Source organism: Megascapheus bottae, chromosome 6 (genome assembly GCF_031878675.1).
Source record: "Megascapheus bottae isolate mThoBot1 chromosome 6, mThoBot2.hap1, whole genome shotgun sequence".
In the NCBI taxonomy this organism is placed as follows: Eukaryota; Metazoa; Chordata; class Mammalia; order Rodentia; family Geomyidae; genus Megascapheus; species Megascapheus bottae.
In genome coordinates this window covers 57,366,344-57,372,572 of record NC_143514.1, presented here as the reverse complement: position 1 = coordinate 57,372,572, position 6,229 = coordinate 57,366,344, and positions in this window count along the sequence as shown.

The window sequence follows — 6,229 nt, the reverse complement described above, 5'->3', positions numbered from 1 at the left end:
GCCCCACAAAAGAGGTTTGATTGTAACATTTCCATACATGTATACAATGTATCTCCAATGAACCTGCCTCTATCATTCTTTAGGATCCCACTCCTCAAAATAATTTCAGCTGGGGCCTGGCTTACAGCTAGCTACTCAGGAGGCTGAGATCTGAGGATCAAGGTTCAAAGCCAGCCTGGGCACAAAAGGACCTGAGACTCTTATCTCTAACTTCTAGAAGATGGGAAGAAGCGAGGCTTGACTCAAGGGTAGGATGGTGTCCTTGAGCTGTAGAGCTCAGGGACAATGCCCAGGCCCAGGGGCAGGGTGGTAGCCTTGAGCTAAAGAGCTCAGGGACAGTGCCCAGGCTGAGTTAAGCTCCATGACCAATAATAATAATTTCAAACTGGGAGAGAGCAAGGGAAAGGGTGATGTTGTCTAAAAAGAAGTGCACTTATGAGTACACTAGGTGAGGTGGCTCACACTCGTAATCCTAGCTACTTAGCCAGATCTGAGGATCAAGGTTCAAAGCCAGCCAGGCCAATACAAAGCCTACAAAACCATGAGGGACTCTTTATCTCCAGTTAATCCCTAGAAAATGGGAAGTGGGGCTGTGGCTCGAGGGTAGGTTTGTAGCCTTGAGCTGAAGAGCTCACGAACAGCACCTAGGCACAGGGGTAGGGTGATACCCTTGAGCTGAAGAGCTCAGAACATTATCCAGGCCAGAGTTCAAGTCCCTGACTCCCCCCCAAGAAAAGAAATGCGCTCATTACCTGACTTGTTATGTAACTAACCCTTCCGTACATCACCTTTGTAATAACAAAAAATAAAAATTTAAAGATAATTTCAGCTGGACACTGGTGGCTCACACCTGTAATTCTAGCTACCTAGGAAGCTGAGATCTGAGGATCTCAGTTCAGAGCCATCCCTGGCAGGAAAGTCCAAGAGACTCTAATCTAACAACTGGAAAACGGGAAGTGGAACGATGGTTCAACATGGTAGAGCAATAGCCTTGAACAAAAAGGAGCTCAGGGACAGCACCCAGGCCCCGCAAACAACCCCACTCCAAAATTTTTTTCAACCCTTTATTATTATTATTATTATTTTGTGGGTCATGGGCCTTGAACTCAGCCTGAGCACTGTCCCTGAGCTCTTCAGCTCAAGACTACCACCCTACCCTTGAGCCAAGCCCACTTGGTTTTCTAGAGGTTAATTAGAGATAAGAGTCAGGTCCTGGGGCCAGGAGTTTGGCCTAGTGTTAAAGTGCTTGCCTAGCATTCACGAAGACCCGGGTTCGATTCCTTGGTGCCACATACATAGAAAAAAGCCGGAAGTGGTGCTGAGGCTCAAGTGGTAGAGCTCTAGCCTTGAGAAAGTCCAAGGACAGTGCTCAGGCCCTGAGCTCAAGCCCAGGACTGGCAAAAAAAAAAAAAGAGTCAGGTCCTTTTGTGTCCTGGGCTGGCTTTGAACCTTGATCCTCAGATCTCAGCCTTCTGAGTAGCTAGAATTACAAGAGTGAGCCACTGCATTATTCTACTTTTTTTTTTTGCCAGTCCTGGGCTTGAGCTCAGGGCCTGAGCACTGTCCTTGGACTTTCTCAAGGCTAGAGCTCTACCACTTGAGCCTCAGCACTACTTTCGGCTTTTTTCTATGTATGTGGTACTGAGTTATTGAACCCAGGTCTTCATGCATGCTAGGCCACTCTACCACTAGGCCAAACTCCCAGTCCCTGCATTATTCTTTTATGTGGTATGTGTTTACACATGATTGTAATGGTGGCCATATCTTTTTTTCTTTTTTTTTTTTTTTTTCCAATCCTGGGCTTGAGCTCAAGGCTTGGGCACTGTCCTTGTACGGGCCGTGTCTTGTTATTCCTCAGCTTCAGCTAGGAAAACTAGCTCTCCTAGGAAGCCAGTACATGCCAGTGAGGAGCCTGCCATGTATGGGTAATGCCTCTGAATTCCAGGTAATCATAGCAGTCCCCTCTTAGGTTCAAACTGATAGGAAAGGAAGCTAAAGCTCCAGGGCTTTAGAGCACTATTTACTCCACAGATGTTCCCATTAGGTTCAATTTAGTCAGTCTGGAGCATGTGAGAAAAGCGGGGTATTTGGATATGGGAGACCATCATGATGAAATAGAAATAATTTAATCAGAAATCTTAATTGACGGAAGTGGCACTGTGGCTTAACGTGGTGGAGTGGTAGCCTTGAGCTGAAGAGCTCAGGGACAGCGCCCAGGCCCAGAGTTCAAGCCCCATGACCACCACCACCAACAAAAATCTTAAATGGGAAAGGTCCTTTTTAAATAATTGATGTCTTAATGTGGTCCTTTCAGAGCCCCAGCTTCCTCATCTGTAAAATCAGTATTATACCAACCAACCCCACAGTACTGTTGAAAGGGTAAAATAAGAGAATAAAGGTAACTTAAGCAGTAAAGTGCCTTAGAACATGTAAGGATCCAACTTTGCAAAGTTACAGAGGGAAGAAGCAAGTTCCCTACTGGTCCTTTCATGAGGCATTTTCTCATTCCTACTTTATTTCTGCCTCATGGTCAAAGACAGAGGTGAACTAAGGCAGAGGAAAGCCTGGTTAGAAGCGCCTCTTCAGTATAATGGGAACACAGAAGGTAGGAAGATTTTGTGTGTGTGTGCGTGACTTTTTCTAGCTAGCTAAGCAGAGTTTGTGAGACTTAGTGGACACAATATTGCGAAAGGAGAGATCTTTAACTAGATCTGGTGAAATTGTAAAGCGTTGGGAGGGAGAGTGAGCAGCTGTGATCCGGAGCTGAACCAACAGTCTTGTAATGTGCTACACAGCTGAATCCATTTGCATCTAACACCTACATTCCAGCAGGTCCTTGTATTAGAGCTACAAGAAGGAATAAGATAAGGCCCAAGCTTGACAGGAGACAGTAGTTTCAACTGAAGGTGATGAGTATTATAATGAGTGCCCTTTGTGCAGAAATGTAGTCTGGTAGGCTTTTTGGTTCCTAACTACTATGTCCCCAGTACATGAGAAAGCAAGTACCTGACACCTAGTACCGTGAATAATGGTGGTATGTATGAACATGATATGGAATAGAGTGAAGACATGGGGTCAGAAAAAGCTCAAAAGGCTTTTTTTGTAAGAGTTGATAAACTTGATAGGGATTGTGATTTGAGTGGGGAAACAAGCACTCTGTTCCTAGGCCAAAGTGTTAGAGAGGGAAGGACAGGGGTTACTTTGTGTGGGGCCAGGAGCATGGTCTAGTAGTAGAGTTCTTGCCTAGCATGCATGAAGCCCTGGGTTCAATTCCTCAGTACTATATACACAGAAATAGTTGGAAGTGGTACTGTGGCTCAAGTGATAGAGAGCTAGCCTTGAGAAAGCTCAAGGATAGTGCCCTGGCCCTGACCCATCCAAAAAAAAAAGTTACTTTGTGGAGGAGATTCTTGGGATAAATCCTCTTGCCTAAAGGTAGCAACTGGACTGTGAGGTGAGCTTCCGAAAAGACCAAATCAGCAGCACTTTCGAGAACTCCCACTTAGAAACAGATGGATTTCAATATAAACATTCATCAGTTAAGCATCTCTACAGTAGCTACAAAGAAACAAGTTTCTTAACAGTTAATCTTTCTGTCAGTTTCAGGATTAGTAAATTACATACTTTTTCTAAGTAACTTTTTAAAAACAAACTTCACAGAATTGAGATTTCTGTTTCAGAAGCCATACCTTCCGAGTAGTTACATGGAGCTTTTTCACTTGTTCTTAGGAGTGTTCTGGATCTTTTCTAAATGTCTTTGGGGAAGGATTCTCTATAGGGCATGCTTTTGAGGCATGCCCTCAAGAACAGCCTTTTGAGGAAAGATAGTGCTAACATTCAAAATCTATCTGGATAAAGGTGAATAGTAGTGCTGGAATCTACCTACTTTTCTTCATATATATTATTACAAGCTTTTTCAACTGGATTATTGGCACGCCTTCCCAGATGACCTTTCTGCACTGTCATTTGACATGCATTGAAGTATTATGTGTTAGGTATTATGTTAGATATTCAAGGAATGAGGAAGATTAGAGGTCTGAGAATGAGGGACTTCTAACCTAGTGAGAGACCTAAAAGATGAAGCAAGCAAAAGGAGAAGGGAAAGAAAATGTTAGAGAATAGCATGGAGCCCTCCAAAGGAAGCAGGGTGAGAAGGGTACTGGAGGGGGGTGGGTCCTTGGAACAGTGAACTAGAAACATGAACAAAGAGTGGAGAGCTAAATCCAGAAAGGACTCAGAACCTCAGAATCAAGGAAATTAGGTATGTCCTAAGAGTAATGGTGCTTCCTGGCAGCTATTGTCACAATTTAATGTTTAAAACAAACAACACGGGGGCCAGGAGTTTGGCCTAGTGGCAGAGTGCTTGCCTAGCATGCACAAAGACCCGGGTTCGATTCCTCAGTACCCCACATATATAGCAAAAAGCCGGAAGTGGTGCTGAGGCTCAAGTGGTAGAGCTCTAGCCTTGAGAAAGTCCAAGGACAGTGCTCAAGCCCTGAGCTCAAGCCCAGGACTGGCAAAAACAAAACAAACAAAAAAAAAAACCACTGGTTGTTGTGAGGAATATTAAACTGAGAAATAGAAGATTGCAGCAGTGTTTTGAGCCAAGGATCAAGAAATTGCAGCCAGTGAAAGAGATCGTCCTGCTTTTCTTTGGTTCATTCACCAGAGGATAAGAGGATGAGAATGGATTTTAAATAGCATAACATTCCTATTTCAGTGTCCATAGGTAAATTTTCTTTAGAACACAGATACACTGTTTTCAGGGTCTAAGGCTTTAAATAGTTGATTAGGGTCTAGAACATTACAGAAGAATGAAGAGACTGGACTTTCAGATTTTTCAGGACAGAATAGGCTGGGCTCATGCCTGTAAAATCTAAGTGTTAAGATCTGAGCATCACAGTTCAAAGTCAGCCATGGCAGTAAAGTCCATGAGATTATCTCCATCCAATTAACACACACACACACACACACACACACACACACACACAAAGTTGAGCAGCAGCTCACATGGTAATGCCAGCAGCCTTGAGCATAAAAGCTCTGGGACTGGGGCCAGGAATGTGGCCTAGCATTCATGAAGCCCTAGGTTCAAGTGCCACATAAACAGAAAGAGCCGGAAGTGGTACTGTGGCTCAATGGTACTGCTAGCCAGTACCCAGGCTAAGTTCATCAAGCCCCAGGACTGGCAAAAAAGGAAAAACAAAGCTCAAGGACTGGGTTGTAGCTATGGCTGTTGGTATAGTGCTAGCCAATGCCAAAAGTGCCTCAGGTATAGAGTTCAAGTCCCTGTCTCAGACCTAAAAAAAAAAGAGAAGCTCAGGGACAGTCAGCATTCAGGTCCTAAGTTCAAGTCCCAGGAACTACACTAAAGAAAAAATAAAGTGGAAGGCTAACAGCAAAGCTTAGTGGTAGAGTGCTCGCCTAGCATGCAGGAAGCCCTGAGTTCAATTCTTCAATACCACATACTTGGAAAAGGCTGGAAGTGGTGCTGTGGCTCAAATGGCAGAGTGCTAGCCTTGAGCAAAAGATGTCTAAGGACAGTGCCCAGGCCCTGAGTTCAAGCCCCAAGACTGGCAGTACAGGCGGGGAAAAAAAGTGGAATGCAAGGCCTAAATGACACTGATAGGGCCAAGGATTAATACACTAACCACGTAATTGATTTCCCTCCTTTCCACTTCTTTCCTCTCCACAATCCATTCTCTACTCAGCAGCCATTTTTAGAGAAATGCTACTCCCTAGCAACAATACTAAAATCGCCTTCCTTATTGGTAACCTCAAATGAAAAGTTCCTAATTGACCTGCCCACCTCTTATAACCCAGTGTTTCCTTCCACTGTTATGGAACAACATATTTGCATTCTGCGAGGCTCTCTCTTCTTGGTTCTGGAAGGGAAAAGGATAAACCTTCCTCTGCCTAAAAAAATCAACACTCCTCTTTCTCCCTGCTTCCACTCCCCAAACGCTTTGTGCTTTTGCAGCTATGAAGTGTTGTGTTTAAATTCCAGCGGTCAGAAGACAGAAACGGAGTCATGAACTATTCCACCCCCCAATCAAGAGTAGAAGCCTAATAATGCATGGAGGTAGGTGGAGGACTTGAGCAACATCAGGTGGCAGGCTGTTTTGCCGTGTCTAGGACGGATAGCCATCCTTACCTCGGGATACAGACACACACACACCTAGCTTGTCCAATAAAACGTGAGTGGAAACCAAATCTGATTTGTGGCCAG